This window comes from Pleurodeles waltl, chromosome 11 (assembly GCF_031143425.1).
Source record: "Pleurodeles waltl isolate 20211129_DDA chromosome 11, aPleWal1.hap1.20221129, whole genome shotgun sequence".
In the NCBI taxonomy this organism is placed as follows: Eukaryota; Metazoa; Chordata; class Amphibia; order Caudata; family Salamandridae; genus Pleurodeles; species Pleurodeles waltl.
Window position 1 is genome coordinate 209,191,703 of NC_090450.1, and position 21,335 is coordinate 209,213,037.

Here is a 21,335-nt window from a genome sequence, read left to right on the forward strand (position 1 = left end):
CACGAGGGAGCTGCAACTCACAAGGCCCCGGTGGGCCATGCTACAGACACCGAGGTCACCAGTGATACGGAGGGCGAGGAGAGCTCCACAACGGGGACCCGTGGTGACACCAGCGACACTGACACGTCCTCGGAAGGGAGCTCCCTAGCGGTGGCGGCAACATCCGTGCCCCCCGCCTCAACAGGTACAGCCGCCACCCAGCACACCAGCTCCGCCCTCCCAGCAGCCCCTCAGCCTTCGCTCTGTGCCCGCTCGCCCAAGAAGGCGGGCATCTCCTTTGCCCCAGGCACCTCAGGCCCTGCCCCAGTTACCCCTGCTGCCCTCAGTGAGGAGGTCATTGACCTCCTACAGACCATCATTGTTGGGCAGTCTACCCTTTTGAATGCCATCCAGGGGGTAGAGAGGGAGGTGCATCGGAGCAATGCATACCTGGAGGGCATTCATTCGGGTCAGGCTGCACATCAACGATCGTTCAATGCTCTGGCCTCAGCACTGACGGCAGCCATTGTCCCTGTTTCCAGCCTCCCTCTTCTAACTGCCTCCACCGTCTCCCAGTCTCCTGTTCCTCAGCCTATCCCATCTACACCATCAGACCAGCCTGCACACACCTCAACACCCAAGGGCAGCTTATCCAGACATAAGCACCACAGATCCCACAAGCATTCACCCAAGCAACATCCACATGCAGACATGCCAACAGTCACTACCACCTCTGTGTCCCCCTCCTCCTTGTCTCCCTCCCCCCTCCCTGTGACGTCTCCACTCACACCTGCATGCACACCACCATCAGCCAGTAGTTCCATCACCTCAACACCCTCCAGTACAGTCAGCACACGTGCAGTCACCACCCCCACTGCCATTTACACATCCCCTGTGTCCTCTCCCACTGTGTCTGTCACCCCCTCTTCCAAAACACACAAACGCAGGCAGCCACCCACACAACAGCCAACCACCACACAACAGCCTACGTCACAAGCACCTGCACCAATAGACAGCACACCTGACTCTCCTACAACCACATCCTCTCCTTCCACTCCCATACCCACTGCACCTACCCTTCCCATTGCTCCTAAAAAACTTTTCCTCTCCAAACTTGACCTCTTTACACCACCTGACCCACCCCCTCCATCTGGTAAGAGTCCGAAGAGCACCTCAGCCACCACCAGCCCTGCATCAAGTCTGAGCATTGTGCACGGGTTCTGGAGTCCACCCTTTCCCAGCACAGATACATCGGCCAGCAGCAAGGGAACAGCCAGCCCCCCCCTGGAAAGAGAACCCGTAAAACCAAGGCCCGCCGTGAGAAGGCTGACACGGCTGCCCCCAAGGAGCAAAGTTGTGGCCCGTCACCTGCCACAACATCAAGGGCAGGCAAGGGCCAGAGAGCCTCATCGAAGGAGGGCAAGGGCAGCAGGGCCGAGAAGTCAGCCAGCAGGGGCGCGGACCAGGAGGGCCCCACAAGCCCCATCCCGGGTGTGACGGAGGACACCCACGGGCCCAGGACTCCGTCACAGGAGGGTCCAGCAACTGCACGGTCGGAGGGCGACTAAGCAGGGAGTCCTGGCCAGGTCTGGCTCCCTTGATAGACAAGAAAGGCACCGCTGAACAGGGCCCCGCCGAGAAGAAAGGCACCGCTGAACAGGGCCCCGCCGTGAAGACAGGCACCGCTGAACAGGGCCCCGCCGTGAAGACAGGCACCGCTGAACAGGGCCCCGCCGAGAAGAAAGGCACCGCTGAACAGGGCCCCGCCGAGAAGAAATGCACCGCTGAACAGGGCCCCGCCGTGAAGACAGGCACCGCTGAACAGGGCCCCGCCGAGAAGAAAGGCACCGCTGAACAGGGCCCCGCCGAGAAGAAAGGCACCGCTGAACAGGGCCCCGCCGTGAAGACAGGCACCGCTGAACAGGGGCCCGCCGTGAAGACAGGCACCGCTGAACAGGGCCCGCCGAGAAGAAAGGCACCGCTGAACAGGGCCCCGCCGAGAAGAAAGGCACCACTGAACAGGGCCCCGCCGTGAAGACAGGCACTGCTGAACAGGGCCCCGCCGTGAAGACAGGCACCGCTGAACAGGGCCCCGCCGAGAAGAAAGGCACCGCTGAACAGGGCCCAGCCGAGAAGACAGGCACCGCTGAACAGGGCCCCGCCGTGAAGACAGGCACCGCTGAACAGGGCCCCGCCGAGAAGAAAGGCACCGCTGAACAGGGCCCCGCCGTGAAGACAGGCACCGCTGAACAGGGCCCCGCCGTGAAGACAGGCACCGCTGAACAGGGCCCCGCCGTGAAGACAGGCACCGCTGAACAGGGCCCCGCCGTGAAGACAGGCACCGCTGAACAGGGCCCCGCCGAGAAGAAAGGCATCGCTGAACAGGGCCCCGCCGTGAAGACAGGCACCGCTGAACAGGGCCCCGCCGTGAAGACAGGCACCGCTGAACAGGGCCCCGCCGTGAAGACAGGCACCGCTGAACAGGGCCCCGCCGAGAAGAAAGGCACCACTGAACAGGGCCCCGCCGTGAAGACAGGCACCGCTGAACAGGGCCCCGCAGTCTCAAGCACCTCTCCGCTGGGCCCCGCCGTCTCAAGCACCGCTCCGCTGGGCCCTTCCTGTCAAGCACCGCTCCGCTGGGCCCTTCATCTCAAGCACCGCTCCGCTGGGCCCTTCCTGTCAAGCACCGCTCCACTGGGCCCCGCCGTCTCAAGCACCGCTCCGCTGGGCCCTTCATCTCAGGCACAGCTCCGCTGGGCCCTTCCTGTCAAGCACCCCTCCGCTGAGCCCTTCATCTCAAGCACCGCTCCGCTGGGCCCTTCCTGTCAAGCACCGCTCCGCTGGGCCCTTCATCTCAAGCACCGCTCTGCTGGGCCCCGCCGTCTCAAGCACCGCTCCGCTGGGCCCTTCCTGTCAAGCACCGCTCCGCTGAGCCCTTCATCTCAGGCACCGCTCCGCTGGGCCCTTCCTGTCAAGCACCGCTCCGCTGGGCCCTTCCTGTCAAGCACCGCTCCGCTGTGCCCCGCCGTCTCAAGCACCGCTCCGCTGGGCCCCGCCGTCTCAAGCACCGCTCCGCTGGGCCCTTCCTGTCAAGCACCGCTCCGCTGGGCCCTTCCTGTCAAGCACCGCTGGGCCCCGCCGTCTCAAGCACCGCTCCGCTGGCCCATTGACAGTGCCGGTTCTGTGTCGAGCTAGTGTTCACGCTGCACTCTGGGCACCCTGCCTCCTCCATGACCAGTGGAGTCTGTAATCCACCTGATGGACTGTGGCTTTGCACTCCCCAGGATGGCACAGTGGACATGGTGGCCCCTTTGTGGTTCTGGCGTCGTTGACTCCTGTGGCTGAGGTGCCCCCGCTTCCCTTCCCCCTGAGGTGCCTGTAGTTTTGTCATCTGATGCCCCAGCAGTGTTCTTTCCAACGGACTCAGGTCTCCTGTGTGGGCTTTGCCCATGTGTTTGGTAGACATTGGCCCACGGACTGTGGATATTTGACACACTGAGCAGGACTTATTGACTATGTACATAGCTTTCGCACTGATCATGATTTTTGCTTTGATATTTCATGACGATAATTTTCCATGACTTCAATAAACCTAATTTTTACATAAATTTAAATTGAAATTTTATTGTGTCTTTGCTTTTTTCAGGGGGGTTTGGGGGGGTCACTCAGTTGTTGCTCTGCATTGGTATGTTGATAGTTGGGAGGGGGGCGTATGTGTGTGCCCGTAACCTTTCGTCCTCCCCCCTCCCCTGTGTCGTAGGTGCAGTACTCACCGTTGTCTTCTGCACCGGAGGTCGTACTCGTGGTAGATGAGCAGGTAGACAAGAGCTGGTAGGATGTTTAATTCGGGTTCCATGCTGTCCTCCGTCCTCGTGGAGTGTATAGAGGTGAGCGTTTTCCCGTTCGTAGTCTGTTTCCGCCGTGTTTTTATCGGCGGGGCTCCCGCCCCGGAAAAGGTGGCGGATTGGTGAGTTGTGATACTGTGGGCGGTACATTGTCTGCCGCCTGCCTGTTGGCGGTGACCGCTGCGCTGTTTGTCTGTCCCGCCGTGGCGGTCGGAGTGTTAAAGTGGCGGCCTGTGTTGGCGGTTCCCGCCAGGGTCAGAATTCCGTTTTTTTGACCGCCAGCCTGTTGGCGGGTTGGCCGCCGCTTTAACACTGACCGCCAGGGTCAGAATGACCCCCTAAGGGTGTCCAAGATACCCCACCCCAAGACCCTGAAAAGTAGGAGTAAAGTTACCCTACTGCCCAAGAAAGACAGTAAAGTTGAGACAGGGGATTCTGCAAGGTGCAGAAGGGATGCCTATGGGTGGAAGAAGCCAAAGATTCTGCAACAACGGAAGGTGCCAGGAACTTCTCCATTGGTCAGAAGATGTCCCACGGCATGCTGGAGGATGCAGAGTTGCTTCCACGCAGAAAGACCACAAACAAGCCTTGCTAGCTCCAAGAGTCGTGGTTGAGGATTTTGCGTGCTGCTGGGGCCCAGGAAGGACCAGGAGGTCGCTCCTTAGAGGAGGAGACAGAGGGGCCACTCAGCAACACGGAGAGCCCATGCAGAAGCAGGCAGCACCCACAGAAGTACTGGAACAGGCACTTAGAAGATCTGAGGACAGCAGTAAACTAAGAGTCACAAAGGAGGGTCCCACGACGTCGGAGTCCAACTCAGCGAGTTGGGCAATGCAGGACGGAGTGCTGGGGATCTGAGCTAGGGTGTGCACAAAGGAAGTCTTGAAAAAGTGCACAGAAGCCCAAGCAGCTACAGATCACGCAGTACACAGCATTACTGTCTGGTGTGGGGAGGCAAGGACTTACCTCCACCAAATTTGGACAGAAGGGCCACTGGTCTGTGGGAGACACTTGGACCCAACTCCTGTGTTCTAGGCACCACGCTCGTCAGGATGAGAGGGGACCCAGAGGACCGGTGATGCAGAAGTTTGGTGCTTGCATTAGCAGGGGGAAGATTCCGTTGACCCACAGGAGATTTCTTCTTGGCTTCCAGTGCAGGGTGAGGGCAGACAGCCCTCAGAGCATGCACCACCAGTAAACAGTCAAAAAAGCCGGCAGGATGAGGCGCAACAATGTTGCTGGTAGTCGTCTTGCTACTTAGTTGCAGTTTTGCAGGCGTCCTGGAGCAGTCAGCTGTCGATCCTTGGTAGAAGTCAAAGAGGGAAGTGCAGAGGAACTCTGGTGACCTCTTTCATTTGTTATCTGATGAATAGCCCAGAGGAGATACCCTAAATAGCCCACAGAGGAGGATTTGCTACTGAGAAAGGTAAGCACCTATCAGGAGGGGTATCAGACGTCACCTGCTGGTACTGGCCACTCAGAGCTGTCCATTGTGCCCCCACACCTCTGCATCTAAGATGGCAGAGGTCTGGGACACACTGGAGGAGCTCTGGGCACCTCCCCTGGGAGGTGCTGGTCAGGGGAGTGGTCACTCCCATTTCCTTTGTCCAGTTTCCTGCCATAGCAGGGTTGGGGGATACCTGAACTGATGTAGACTGGCTTATGCAGAGAGGGCACCATCTGTGCCCATCAAAACATTTCCAGAGGCTGGGGGAGGCTACTCTTCACCAGCCCTTCACACCTATTTCCAAAGGGAAAGGTTGTAACACCCTCTCTCAGAGGAAATTCTTTGTTCTGCCTTCCTGGGCCGGGGCTGCCCAGGCCCCAGGGGGGCAGAAACCTGTCTGAGGGGCTGGCAGCAGCAGATGCAGTGGAGACTGCAGAAAGCAAGTTTGGCAGTACTCGGGTTCTGTGCTAGAGACCCGGGGATGCATGGAATTGTCACCCCATTTGGTGTTCAGTTGAGAACAAAATGAAACACTAGTAAGTATATATGTTTTTCTGCAGCCTTGAAAAAGTCACCTGCGTGATGAAACACGTGTTGGCTGTGTTTTGATGGACGTTCTCTCTCAATGAAGCAAACTGCGTTTTCAATTTAAGAGACTTTCTTCTAAGAATGTGGGATACTTACGTGCCTTTTCCTTCAATGGAATTCACATACCTTGGATGTTACTACTTACATACTATTGTTGTTTACATTGTGTGCTGTGGTCTGTATTGTTTGAGGGTTAGACATATAGGTTACTTATAAGTTACTTATGTGCAGTGAAACATGGCTGTGAAATAACGTGGACGTTATTTTACTCAGGCTGCAGTGGCAGTCCTGTGTAAGAATTGTCTGAGCTCCCCATGGGTGGCAAAAGAAATGCTGCAGCCCATAGGGATCCCCTGGAACCCCAATACCCTGGGTACCTAGGTACCATATACCAGGGAATTATAAGGGTGTTCCAGTGTGCCAATTTTAATTGGTAAAATTAGTCACTAGCCTGTAGTGACAATTTTAAAAGCAGAGAGAGCATAAACACTGAGGTTCTGGTTAGCAGAGCCTCAGTGATACAATTAGGCACCACACAGGGAACACATATAGGCCACAAACTTATGAGCACTGGGGTCCTGGCTAGTAGGATCCCAGTGACACATATCAAACACACTGACAACAGAGGGCTTTCACTATGAGCACTGGGCCCTGGCTCGCAGGATCTCAGTGAGACAGTAAAAACACCCTGACGTATACTCACAAACAGGCCAAAAGTGGGGGTAACAAGGCTAGAAAGAGGCTACCTTTCTACAGGTGCTGTGCTGGTGCTTCCTGATGGGGGAGGCTCTGTGGTGGCTTATGCCAGTGTCAGGGGAACCGACTGTCCCGAGGTCCCAGATGGGCCGGGCTGGTCATCTTGATCCAGATGTGCAGAGCTACTATCATCACTGTGGGCCTCTTCTGTGGGGGGACTGGATATGTCTGGAACCTCCTGTCTGGTGACGTTGGGTGGGGGTCCTGCAGGGGATAAAGGCATGATTATTGCATCTATGTGACATCGTGTGCAATGGGTGAGTGACCCTGTACTCCAGTGCTTGCATTCTTGTCTTGGTCCTTGTGTGATATTTGGTTTGGGGTCTGTGTGGGTATCTGTAGTGGACATGCTTTGGTGATGGGTGTCCTTGCTTTGGTGTTGCATGCAGGGCTTGGTGTTGCGATGGGTGGGTTGTGATAGTGGGACATATGTGAGGTGTTGGAGTGATGGGGGTGAGGGTGGGGGTATGTGATGGCATGCAGGTAGGGTGGGGGATTTAATAGTTAAGATTTGACTTACCAGAGTCCATTCCTCCTGCTACTCCTGCGAGGCCCTCAGGATGCAGTTTTGCCAAGACTTGCTCCTCCCATGTTGTTAGTTGTGGGGTAGGAGGTGAGGGTCCACCGCCAGTCCTCTGTACTGCAATCTGGTGTCTTGAGACCACGGAACGCACCTTCCCACATAGGTCGTTCCACCTCTTCCTGATGTCATCCCGTGTTCTTGGATGCTGTCCCACTGAATTGACCCTGTCGATGATTCTACGCCATAGCTCCATCTTCCTAGAAATGGAGGTGCGCTGCACATGTGATCCGAATAGCTGTGGCTCTACCCGGACAATTTCCTCCCCCATGACCCTGAGCTCCTCCTCAGAGAACCTGGGGTGTCGGTGAGGTGCCATGCTGTGGTGTGGGTGATGTGTGAGGTGGTGTGTTGTGATGTGTGAGGGGATATGTTGTTGTGTGTTGTTTGAGGTGCATGGATGTTGTGTGAGTGATGATGTTGTGTGTCTGTGGATGCTAGTGTTGTTTCTGGTGGTGTCTCTCTCTGGCCTTCTTTCGGAATTTTTGGTAGTAAGGGTTTGTGGGTGATGTGGGTGTGTGTTTTATATTGGATTGGGTGTGTGGGAGTGGTGTGTGTATGTGTATCAGGTGTGTACATTTCGAATTGTCCAATGTGGTTGTATTTTGTAAATGTGTGTGTATTTTGAGCGCGGCGGTGTGTACCGCCAATGGAATACCGCAGTTGAAAGACCGCCACGTGGATTTGTGGGTCGTGATAGTGTGGGCGTATTCCTGTTGGCGTGACGGTGTCGGTTTTGTTATCGCCAGTTTATCACTGACCTTTGGTGTGGCGAACTTGTGTGGGTGTCCAAGATGTGGGTCGTAATAGCTGTAGCGGAATTCTGCCGCCGCAGCGGTGTGTTGGCGGTCTTCTGCACAGCGGTAAGCGGCATTTACCGCCAATGTTGTAATGAGGGCCATAGTCTCTCTAGTGGGTGGATTGCCCACTGCTTGGTCCTGGGGAGTGCAAAGCCACAGTCTCTCTAGTGGGTGGTTTGCCCATTGGTTCTGGAGGGGGCCTGGTGCCCAGTGTGCTTCATCCTGGTAAGGAGGGGCTGAGTGGATGCCTTCTTAAAATGGTTCTGGAGGGGGCCTTGTGCCTGGTGATGCAGATCCTGGATGGTGCAAAGTCACAGTCTCTCACCTGGTGTCACACCTACAGTTGTTGCAGGGGCCAGGATGCACTACATCCCATGTAGTCATGCCTACACACTGTTCGCTGGCGGTGGGCGGTGATGGCTGCTCAGTGGATGGCAGTTGCGGGGCTGAAGGCGGTGTTGTCAGTGGTGGTCGGAGAGTCCAGCCCTTCCCCTGCAGCCTCAGACCACTGCCCACTGGGGCTGCTGCTGCTGGCAGTGGTGCTGCTGGCAGTGGTGCAGGTGGCGGTGCAGGTGGTGGTGCTGATGGTGGTGCAGGTGCAGGTGACGGTGCTGTCAGTGGTGGGGGGAGGTTCCAGCCCTTCCCCTGCAGCCTTGGACGGCTGCCCACTGGGGCTGGTCCTGCTGGCAGTGGTGCTGCTTGCAGTGGTGCAGTTGGCAGTGCTGGCGGCGGTGCAGGTGATGGTGCTGTCTTTGGTGGGGTGACGGCTGAAGTGCCATGGCTGGTGTTGTTTGCCCAGATGCTGCTCCAGCCCCAGGCACCAGATCCATCCTGCCTGTGGCGTCTGTTCCTTTTACTTTGCCCTTGACAGCTGTTGTTCCCTTCCTGACCTTGGCAGCTGGTGGTGCCTCCTTGCTTCTGCCAGCTGGTGGTTCCTTCCTGCCCTTGCTAGCTGGTCGTGCCTCCTTGCTGCTGCCAGTTGGTCGTGACTCCTTCCCCTTGCTGGCCGGTGGTGCCTCCTTCCCTTTGCTGTCCCGTGGTGCCTCCTTCCCCTTGCAGGCTGTTGTTCCCTTCCTGCCCTTGCTACCTGGCAGCCCCTTCTTGCCCTTGGCAGGTGGTGCAGGCACACTGGCTGTGCTGATGGGTGCCTCCTTGGAGCCTCTCACACCTGCAGTAGCTGCAGAAACTACAGTGGCTGTGGACTGGGTGGCTGAGGTGCTGGCCTGGGTTCTGCCCACCCTGGCCCGAAGTGAAGGAGGGGTGGGGAGGAGTAGGGAATAGGTCAAGGGTGGAGAGGAAAAACCTTTTAGGGACACTGGGGCTGGAAGAGGGTGAAGGTTTGGGAGTGGAGGAAGAGGGAGTGGCTGTAGGAGGTGTCTGTCTGCTGTGTTTGGGTGCAGGTGCATGGGTTGGATGCTGTTGTGAGGTGGATGGCTGTTGGGTGTCTGAGTGATTGCGTTTGTGTAATTTGGGAGGAGGGGGCACAGACACAGTGGGAGAGGACACAGGGGACGTGGGCATGGATGTGGGGGTGGTGACTGCCAGTGAGGGGCGTGTTGTAATAGGCGTGCTGGTGATGGAGGTAGTGGATGAGGATGTAGTGCATGCAGGTGTGTGTGGAGACGCAACTTGGCGGGAGGTGGACGATGAGGAGGGGACACAGTGGAGGCAGTGGACGTTGGTGTGTCTGCATGTGGATGGTGCATGTGTGAGTGCCTGTGGAATGAAGTGTGGTGCTTGTTTTTGCCTGAGCCACTTCTGTGTGTTGATTTGGGTGCATGCAAGTCTGAAGGTGTGCTTGGGATAGACTGGGGTTGAGGGGAATGGGACTGGGTAGAGGAAGTTGGAGGGGGGAGGATAGAGACAGGGACAATGGCTGGCATCAGTGAGTTCGCCAGAGCCTGGAATGATCTCTGTTGGGCCGCCACGCCAGAGTGAATGCCCTCCAGGAATGCATTTGTTTGTTGCAAATGGGCTACTAGACCCAGGATGGCATTCAGTATGTGTAGGAAAGTACCATCTTGCCTAGCATGTTACCCCCATTTTTGAATTATATGTATGTTTGTTTTTGCCTGTGTCACTGGGATCCTGCTAGCCAGGACCCCAGTGCTCATAAGTTGTGCCCTGTATGTGGTGCCTAACTGTATCACTGAGGCTCTGATAACCAGAACCTCAGTGTTTATGCTCTCTCTGCTTTTAAAATTGTCACTGCAGGCTAGTGACGAATTTTACCAATTATTGGTACACTGGAATACCCTTATAATTCCCTAGTATATGGTACCTAGGTACCAGGGTATTGGGGTTCCAGGAGATCCCTGTGGGCTGCAGCATTTGTTTTGCCACCCATAGGGAGCTCAGATACTTCTTACGCAGGACTGCCACCTCGGCCCGAGTGAAATAACATCCACGTTATTTCACAGCCACTTTACACTGCACTTAAGTAACTTATAAGTCACCTATATGTCTAACCCTCACTTAGTGAAGGTTAGGTGCACAGTTACTTAGTGTGAGGGCACCCTGGCACTAACCAAGGTGCCCCCAAATTGTTCAGGGCAAATTCCCCGGCTTTGTGAGTGCTGAGACAACATTACACGCGTGAACTACATATAGGTCAATACCTATGTGTAGCTTCACAATGGTAACTCAGAACATGGCGATGTAACATGTCTAGGATCATGGAATTGTCACCCCAATACCATTCTGGTATTGGGGGGACAATTCCATGTATCCCCGGGGCTCCAGCATGGACCCCGGGTACTGCCAAACTAGCTATCTGGGGTTTTCTCTGCAGCTACTGCTGCTGCCAACCCTCAGACAGGTTTCTGCCCCCCCCCCCCCGGGGCCTGGGCAGCCCAGTCCCAGGAAGGCAGGACAAAGGATTTCCTCGGATAGAGGGTGTTACACCCTCTCCCTTTGGAAATAGATGTTAAGGGCCTGAGAGGAGTAGCCTCTCCTGGCCTCTGGAAATGCTTTGAAGGGCACAGGTGGTGCCCTCCTTGCATAAACCAGTCTACACCGGTTCAGGAATACCCCAGCCCCTGCTCTGGTGCGAAACTGAACAAAGGAAAGGGAAGTGACCACTCCCCTGTACATCACCACCCCAGGGGTGGTGCCCAGAGCTCCTCCAGTGTGTACCAGACCTCTGCCATCTTGAATGCAGAGGTGTGAGGGCACAATGGGGACCTCTGAGTGGCCGTTGCCAGCAGGTGACGTCAGAGAGCCCTCCTGATAGGCTCTTACCTGGTTAGGTAGCCAATCCCCATCTGAGGGCTATTTAGGGTCTCTCCTGTGTTTTTTTGTCAGATAACGAATGCAAGAGCTCACCACGGTTCCTCTGCACTTCTCTCTTCGACTTCTGCCAAGGAATGACCACTGACTGCTCCAGGACGCCTGCAAAATCACAACAAAGTAGCAAGAAGACTCTCAGCAACATGTAGCGCCTCATCCTGCCGGCTTTCTCAACTGTTTCCTGATGGTGCATGTTCTGAGGGCTGTCTGCCTTCACCCTGCACTGGAAGCCAAGAAGAAATCTCCTGTGGGTCGATGGAATCTTCCCCCTGCTAAGGCAGGCACCAAACTTCTGCATCACCGGTCCTCTGGGTCCCCTCTCATCTTGACGAGCGTGGTCCCTGGAACACAGGAGCTGGATCCAAGTGACCCTGACAGTCCATTGGTCCTTCTGTACAAATTTGGTGGAGGTAAGTCATTGCCTCCCCACGCCAGACAGTAAGCCTATGCACTGCGTGGACTGCAGCTGCTAGGGCTTCTGTGCACTTTTGCAAGACTTCCTTTGTACACAGCACAGCCCAGGTCCCTAGCACTCTGTCCTGCATTGCCCAACTCGCTGAGTTGACCTCCGACTTCGTGGGACCCTCTTTTGTTGTGCTGAGACGATCGCCGTGCTCAGATCTTCTGAATGCCTGTTCAGGTGCTTCTGCGGTTGCTGCCTGATTCTGCGTAGGCTCTCTCTGTTGCTGAGCGCCCCCTCTGTCTCCTCCTCCAAGGAGCGACCTCCTGGTCCTTCCTGGGCCCTGGCAGCACCCAAAAATCCTCAACTGCATCTCTTGCAGCTAGCAAGGCTTGCTTGCAGTCTCTTTGCGTGGAAACAACTCTGCATCCTCCAGGACGCCGTGGGACATCTTCTGACCAAAGGAGAAGTTCCTGGCACCTTCCATTGTTGCAGAATCTTCGACTTCTTCCACCCAGAGGCAGCACTTTTGCACCTTCATCCGGGGTTTAGTGGGCTCCTGCCCCCCCGGACACTTGCGTGACTCTTGGACTTGGTCCTCTTCCTTTGCAGGTCCTCAGGACCTGGAATCCGTCTTCAGTGCTTTGCAGTCAGTTGTTGTCCTTGCAGAATCTCCCATCTCGACTTTAATGTCTTTCTGGGGTAGTAGGGTAACTTTACTTCCATTTTTCAGGGTCTTGGGGTGGGGTATCTTGGACACCTTTCATGTTTTCTCACACTCCCATCGACCCTCTATACACAACACTAGGCCTGGGGTCCATTCGTGGTTCGCATTCCACTTTTGGAGTATATGGTTTGTGTTGCCCCTATGCCTATTTTCTCCTATTGCATTGTATTGTGTTCTACAGTGTTTGCACTACTTTTCTAAGTGTTTTAATTACCTGATTTTGGTTTGTGTGTATATTTTGTGTATTTTACTTCCCTCCTAAGGGAGTATATCCTCTGAGATACTTTTGGCATATTGTCACTAAAATAAAGTACCTATATTTTTAGTAACGCTGAGTATTGTGTTTTCTTGTAATATAGTGCTATATGATATAATTAGTATAGTAGGAGCTTTGAATGTCTCCTAGTTCAGCCTAAGCTGCTCTGCTATAGCTACCTCTATCCGCCTAAGCTGCTAGAACACTACAAATCTACTAATAAGGGATAACTGGACCTGGCACAAGGTGTAAGTACCACAAGCTACCCACTATGAGCCAGGCCAGCCTCCTACAGTATGGTTGACTGCCCAACAGAGGGGGATCTCAGGAGGTCAATAGCCTCCTCACTGAGGGCATCAGGGCTGACTGGGGCAGGGCCTGAGGTGCCTGGGGTGAAGGAGATGCCCACCCTCTAGGTGGAGCAGGCACGGGAAACTCGCTGAGGGGCTGCTGGGAGGGCGGTGCTGGTACAGGGGTGGCAGCTGTACCTGTAGTTGGGGTGGCCACAGAGATGCCTGTCGCTGTCGCTGTCAGAACTGTCCCCCCCTGTCTCCGTTGTGGTGCTCCCCTCGCCCTCTGTCCCACTGGTACCCTCACCGCCAGGGGATTCGGCCTCCAGGCCCATGTGGGATGCAGCTCCCTCTTTTGCCGGTGCCACTGCTCCTCCACACGATGATGCTAATGCACACAAGGACAGGGTGACAAAACAAAAAGGGGGGAAGAGACAGACTATACACTTGGTCAATGCCAGCAACAACACTACTGTTGGCATGACCAACTCACAGGGAATAGCCCTATTCACTAGGCCATGCACTACCAGTTACAATGCTATTCACCAGGCCATGGGGTACAATGCCTAATGCCATTAGCTGCGCACCTGACACCCACAGGACCCTGCCGAGAAGTAAATGCCCACTAGCATTATTGGGGTTGGAGTGCATCTGAGCTTGCCCATCACGGAACCTACCCTGCCATGTTCATCCTGGTCCTAGGGGCACCCACAGACGCACATCCCCCACCCAGGTAACACCTAAACGCACACAACTTCATGATTCTGAATCTGTACTCACCCCCTTGTGGCTGCTGCGATGCCTTCAAGCGCCCATCCAACTCCGGATAGGCCACCGCCAGGATGTGGAACATCTGGGGGGTCAGCGTACGATGGGCACCCCTTCCTTGTTGGGAGGCCATCCCCAGCTGGGCCTCTGCCATCTTCCTTGCCCAGCAGCAAAGGTCCTCCCACCATTTGCGACAGTGGGTGCTCTGCCTGTCAAAGACCCCAGGGTCAGCATCTCCTTGGAGATGGCACGCCAATTACCCTTTTTCTGATGGGCGCTGACCTGCAGAAAAAGATTCATAGGAAAAGGTATTAGTCATAGCGTCCCGTCCGGCCTGTTACACTCATGGCCCACCACATCCCTCCCATCCCCTTACCCACAGACATTGCCCACCATACATGCAGCACTCTGCCCAGGACCCCTCAGCCACCTCCTCCACATGAGGCATACACACACAGCACTCCATACATTCATGCCCCATGCATCGTGCTCACACTGTACTCACCTGTTGGTCTGGAGGACCATAAAGTAAACGGTACTGGGGTAGGTTCCCATCCACTAGTCTCTCCAACTCCCCGGAAGTGAAGGCAGGGGTCCTCTCCCGAGACATTCGAGCCATGGTTGCTTCCAGACACAGGTCACAGCAGCACTTGCAGTGTAGGTCCTCTCCCGTTGAAGGTCAGGTAGCAAGTGAGTGAACAGATAGGAAATGGAGGTCACGTCCTCGGCGGTGCATACCGTCACCGCCGGCGTACATCAACATTGGCTCCTGGAACCCTTAGGCCCCAATGATAACCAATGCAGTGTTGCACGGCGGTTGTCGTTCACCTCCAGCAACGGCGCACAACGTCAGCAGAATTACCTCATTTCCACTTGTCCCTCCTCACAGGTCAGGCGCTTGCCATTTCAGGGGGGCACAGGCCATGGCACCTAACTGCGTCTCAGCAGACATAGGCACATCAACGGACCTACACGTTCACATTAAGTTTCTGTAAAAAAATGCAAGGCATATTAATCTGAGTATATGTTTGAATATGACCATCTGCTCACCGTTTTTCATCCTAGAGTTCAACCGGTGAGGATGAATAGGAGATGGAGACATACCCCTGTACACAGACCCCTGGTGGACCTGGCGACAATGGAGGACAGGCACATTATTCTAACCTACAGACTTGATAAGGCCACAATCCAAGAGCTGTGCGCACAATTGGAGCCAGACCTGAACTCAGCTATCCGCCACCCCACTAATATCCCCCCTCTTGCGCAGGTCCTGTCAGTGCTCCATTTCTTGGCAAGTGGGTCCTTCCAAGAGGCAGTGGCCATGGCAGCAGGGATGGCACAGCCTATGTTCTCGAATGTGCTGACCAGAGTGTTGACTGCCCTGATGAAACACATGCGCAGCTAATCATATTCCCCCAAGTGTAGGATATGGCCACAATGATGGCTGACTTCTATGCAATGGGACATATCCCCAACATCATTGGTGCTATTGATGGTACACATATTGCCTTTGGCCCCCGCCAGAGAAATGAACAGGTGTTCAGAAATCGAAAGAGCTTTCACTCTCTGAATGTGCAGACAGTGTGCCTGGCGGACCAGTACATCTCCCATGTCAATGCAAAGTATCCTGGCTCTGTGCTTGATGCCTTTATCTTGAGGAATAGCAGCATCCCATATGTGATGTCTCAACTCCAGAGGCACAGGGTATGGCTAATAGGTGAGCCCATGGTCCCCACCCAGAGTCTGTTGGTATATGGGTGTGGGGTTGGCCCTAAGGGTGAGTGTCTGGCTAACAGGTATCCCTCGATATTTACAGGTGACTCTGGTTACCCCAACCTCTCATCGCTACTGACCCCAGTGAGGAATGCCAGGACAAGGGCAGAGGAACGTTACAATGAGGCACATGGGCGAACAAGGAGAATCATTGAGCGCACCTTTGGCCTCCTGAAGGCCAGATTCCGGTGCCTCCATCTGACAGGTGATCCCTATGCTACCCACCCAAGAAGGTGTGCCAGATCATCGTTGCATGTTGCATGTTGCACAACCTGGCCTTGAGACACCAAGTGCCTTTTCTGAAGGAGGATGAGGCTGGAGATGGTCGTGTGCAGCAGTGGAGCCTGTGGACAGTGACAAAGAGGAGGCAGAGGAAGAGGATGTGGACATCAGAACTACTATAATTCAACAGTACTTCCAGTGACACACAGGTAAGACACTGTAACTTCACCTTCTATTGCAGTTTTGTGTTGGACATTGTCTGCCTGATTTTCTGTGGCCACTTACTGTACCCTTTGGCATCTCTATTTTCAGATATCTGTGTCCCACTCTGGCTCCTGGTGTGTTTACTGCTGACCACTACAGGTCATACCTATGTATATATAACTTTACATTTGAATTGCAATGTTTACAGCTTGTTTAACTAATACATATTTCAATCAATTGACAGACCCCATACTTGTATTAGTTCTAAGGGTGTTTATTTATGTGATAATAAGTCTAGGGGGTATTGGAATGGGCTGCGCTGATGATGGAGGAATATCCAGGATAGAATCCAGTCTATTGGTATCATAGGTGTATTGTCCCTAGAGGGCATAGGGAGTGGGGCAATGGCAGTTCAAGGTGGACAGGGTGACATAGTGGGTCACAAGGGTGACATTCAGGGGAGTCTTATTTCCTGGCGGGGTCTTGGCAATGTTCTCTGGCTTCTGCCTGGATCGCAGGGACCTTTTGCGTGGTGGTTCTTCTTCTGCAGGGGGAGGGGTGCTGGTGGCCTGTTGTTCCTGTGGCGGGGCCTCCTGCCCACTACCGTCAGTGGAGGTGGCGGGCTCTTCATTGGTGGGGCTAGTGTTAGGGGCCCATTGGTGTGCCCATGCCTCCCTCATGGTGTTGGCCATGTCTGTTAGCACCCCTGCATGGTGACCAGGATGGTGTGGATATCCCTCAGGTCCTCCCTGATCCCCAGGTACTGTCCCTCCTGCAGCCGCTGGGTCTCCTGCAACTTGGCCAGTATCTGGCCCATGGTCTCCTGGGAATGGTGGTTTGCTCCCAGGATGTTCGGGAGTGCCTCGTGGAGAGTCGGTTCCCTTGGCTTGTCCTCCCCCTATCGCACAGCAGTCCTCCCAGGTTCCCTGTTGTCCTGTTCCTCTGTCCCCTGAACTGTGTGCCCACTGCCACTGACCCCAGGTCCTTGATCGTCCTGTGTTTGTGGAGTTGCCTGGGGTCCCTGTAGTGGTGGACACACTGCTGATTGACGTGTCCTGGGGACAAAGGTATGGGCCCGCTGGGAGGGTGCTGTAGTGGTGTTTCCTGAGTGGGGAGGCTCTGTGGTGGTATGGGACTGTGGCTGGGTAACCGACTGTCCAGAGGTCCCTGATGGGCCAGGTTGGTCATCTTGATCCAGGCGTGCAGAGCTGCTGTCATCACTGCAGGCCTCTTCTGGGGGGGACTGGATGTTTCTGGCACCTCCTCTCCGCTGATGTTGTGTGGGGGGTCCTGTGGGGATCTAAATGCTGTGTTGTTGTTTCTGCGTGTGACATCTTGTGCATGGGTATGTTCCCCTCTATGGTTGTTATTACCAAGGCAGCTTTGGCTTGTGTGAGTTGTGATTTGGTTGGCTAAGTGATTGTCACTAGTGTGCATGCTATCATGATGGGAGTCCATGCAGGTCTGTGATGGGTGTCTGTGCAATGGTGTTGCATGCACGGCTTGGTATTGGGATGGGTGGGTTGTGATTGTGGGGTATATGTGAGGTGGTGGAGTGATGGGGTGAGGGTAGGGGTGGGAGTTTGAGATGGCATGCAGGTAGGGGGGTTGGAAGTAGTGAGGATTTGACTTACCATAGTACAGTCCTCCTGCTACTCCTGCCAGGCCCTCAGGATGCCTGATCGGCAAGACTTGCTCCTCCCATGTTGTTAGTTGTGGGGGAGGAGATGTGGGTCCACCGCCAGTCCTCTGTACAGCTATCTGGTGTCTTGCAACTACGGAACGTACCTTCCCCCGTAGGCCGTTCCACCTCTTCCTGATGTCATCCCTTGTTCTGGGGTGCTGACCCACGGCGTTGACCCTGTCCACAACTCTTCGCCATAGCTCCATCTTCCTACCAATGGACGTCTGCTACACCTGTGATCCGAATAGCTGTGGCTCTACACGGTTGATTTCCTCCACCATGACCCTTAGCTCCTCCTCTGAGAACCTGGGGTGTCTTTGTGGTGCCATGGGTATAGTATGAGTGGTGTGTATGAGGGTGTGTGGGGTGATGTGTTGGGGTGTGTGCCATGAGTTACGTGGATGGTGTATGGGTGATGGTATTCTGTGGCTCTGAATCTATGGGTGCTCCTGGCGTGTCTCTCCCTCAGTTGTCAATTTTCTTGAGTTGTAAGGGGTTGTGAGTAATGTGGATGTGTGTTTTATAGTGGTGTGGGTGTGTGGGTGTGGTGTGTGTATGTGTGTCAGGTGTGTGTGGTTTGAATTGTCCAATGTGGTGTTGTTTTGTTAGGTTGTGTGTATTTTGAGCACAGTGGTATGTACCACCAACGGTTAACCACGGTTGAATGTGCACCACGGTGATTCGTGGGTCATGATGCTGTGGGCGTATTTCTGTTGGTGTAAAGGTGTGGGTTTTGGTACCACCAGTTTATCACTGAGCTTTGGGCTGGCGGACTTTTGTGTGTGTCTGTATAGTGGTGGGTTTCTATGTGTGGGTCATAATACGCGTAGCGGTATACCGCCACGGTCGTGGTATGTTGCTGGCAGTCACCATGGTGGTAAGCGAGACTTACTGCCAATGTCATAATGAGAGCCATAATGCCTAAATAGCAAAATGGCTTAACTTTTGCTATCTAAACAATGTCAAAATAAAACGGGCTTGCATTCTTTGGCGATTTCCCACAAGTCATTGTGAATATCTTTGCCTTATTCACTTTTAATTTCCTGGAGTCCATTAAAGCTGCAAAGGAGTCTATTAGTCACTCTAGTTCAACTGCAGTCCTTGATAAGAGGACTGGGTTGGCAGCATAGAGGACTGGTACTGGGCACTGGTGACCATCGGCACAGAAGCTTGCAGGGCCCACAGTGTTTCATCAACCCCATTTATAAACGGAGAAAATAGGAATGGTGCCAAAACGCACCCCTGGCGGACTTCCTGTCTAAATATAAAAGACGCCGATAATTTGCCTTAAGGACCAAACCTTACCTTGGCTTTTAGAGTCTGATATAACTGTGCAAGGAGGCTAACAATCTCCATAGGTGCCCAATAGGAGAGCAAATTGTACCACAATATTGCGTGACCTTTGGACCTGGCCCTTGTGGCAGGTTCATCCCACGACTTTTTGCCTAATTCCTCAGAATTTTTCAGACCTCTCGCTGTTAGCTCTAGGACTCTGAGCACTTTATATCACTGCTGATCAGTGCTAAAGTGTAGGTGCTCTCCCAGCTACAGTGGTATGATTGGCTTATACCTAATTGGCGTATTTAATTTACCTCTAAGTCTCTTGTACAGTGGTATCTCTATACCTGCGGCCTGTAAATTAACTGCTACTAGTGGGCCTGCAGCGCTGCTTGCACCACCTACTGAAGTAGACTTTCAAACCTGTCTCAAGTCTGCTAGCGCAGGGCCTGTGCACACAGTTTACTGCCACAGGGGCATGGCATCTAAAATGTATTTGCCAGGCCCAGAATTCCCCTTTTACTATATGTAAGTCACCCCAAAGGTAGACCCTAGCTAGCCCTATGGTGCCATGTATGTAGAAGGCAGGACATGTGCCAGGTTGCATGGCCTGTCCTGGTTGTGACAAACAGCCTAACTTGGTCGCTCACTGCTGTGAGTGCTGCCTTCTCATAGGATTGCATTAGAAATGCCCTGCCTTATGTGTAAGGCTTATTGTCTGATTTATGAGGGGTAGCATAGGCATGCTTGGTATGGTTGCAATGATGATGAGAAATGCTGCTTACTGGTGTGGGTGTATTTTTTATTACTATTACAGAAATGCCACTTCTAGAAAGTGAGAATTTCTCTGTGCTTATGACTCTGGTATTTTGCAGCTTGACTCCAATCCATGTCTGGGCAGAGTGACAATTGGGCTTTGTGAATACTTTTCAGACAGCATGTACACATAGAGGGTGGTGGGGGGTCACAGAGGTGCATCTGCATACTGAATAGTCTTCCTGGGCGGAGAGAAGGTAGAGGCAGGGCACACCTACATTTGTAAAGGCTGTGCCCTGGCCTCACACAATAGGGTCATGTACCCCCAACTGATGTTTGGAGCCTGTGCTGGAGGAGAGAGGGGGTACTCCCAGAAGCAGCTGTAACTGGTTGGAACCTCCTCTCCCCTTCCATTGTAAAACACTATAAAAACTGAGTATAAGTACAGGGGAGTTTTCCCCACAATTTGGAGACTCTTGGAGACATTTTAGAACTGGACACAGAAGGCTGGTAGGAATCACCAGAAACCGCCATGGACTGCTGCTGCTGTGCTGACCTGTGACCTGCTTGGTCACTGTAAGGACTTGCCTTCTAATTGCATCATCTGCTGGCCTGTTGCTGGGCCCATTTACCTGTGGACCTGCTTCTTAAATTCTGCTCCCCAGGGGCAGGGTGCTGTGACCCCTGACCCCTACAACCTTGTGAAGCACGAGGAGTGCTTCACGTCTTGACAGAAGGAGCGCTTGGGGAATCGCTTCATCCTTTATTTTCGAAGTGTTTTAAGCGCTGCTCCCTTGATTTGTTAGAACTTTAAAAAGTGCTCTCTAGCTGTGGGGGCATCATCGCAGTGACCCGGGCTGTGTTCCGTGCAGCGCCGGAGTTGCACTGCCCTTGGTGCCCCCGAGGCACGAGAAAATCAAAGAAGGGGCAGGGTGCTATGGCCCCTGACCCCTGCAACCCTGTGAAGTACGAGGAGTGCTTCACGTCTTGACAAAATGAGCGTTTGGGGAAGCGCTTCATCTTTTCTTGTCTTAGCGCTTTAAGCGCTGCTCCCTTGATTCGTTAGCGCTTTGAAAAGTTCTCTGCACCTGTGGGGGCATCACCGCCGCGGCACAGGCTGTGTTCCGTGCAGCGGCGGAGTCGTGCTGCCCTTGGTGCCCCATGGGAACGAGAAAGTCAAAGAAGGAAGATTGGAGCGCGCGCTCTCCTATCGTGCCACTGAGGTGAAGCACGCTCTAACGAGCGCCCCCGGGGCACAGGAATGCACCTACTTTGGTGCCTTCCCTCTCGGATCACCGGGCGCACCGCCGAGTGTTGCTGCTGATGTTGGGCGGGGACGGCAGCCTCATCGGAGGCTCCCCCGCCCCACCGGGCCCCTGTTCTTGGTTCCATGAAGGGCAGGGGAGAAGGAAGTCTCCCTGCCTCACCAGAGCCCAAGGCCGTTGCTACAGGACCACAGCCTCGGCGGAAGCCTCATCGGAGGCCTCCCTCGCCGCCGGTCCCATTTGTGTGGCCCCTTGTGGGCCGGTGCCAGTAGGTTGGCAACCCCCTCGTTGGAGAGCCAGTAAAGGCCCGGAGGGGGGCCGTCATTAAAACAGAGGGAGTGTGTGGCGCTCCCCCTCCTTCTTGGACTCTTTGCTGACCTTGGTCCTCCCTCATGAGGGCCGGTGGAGGCCTGGAGGGGTCCCCAGAAA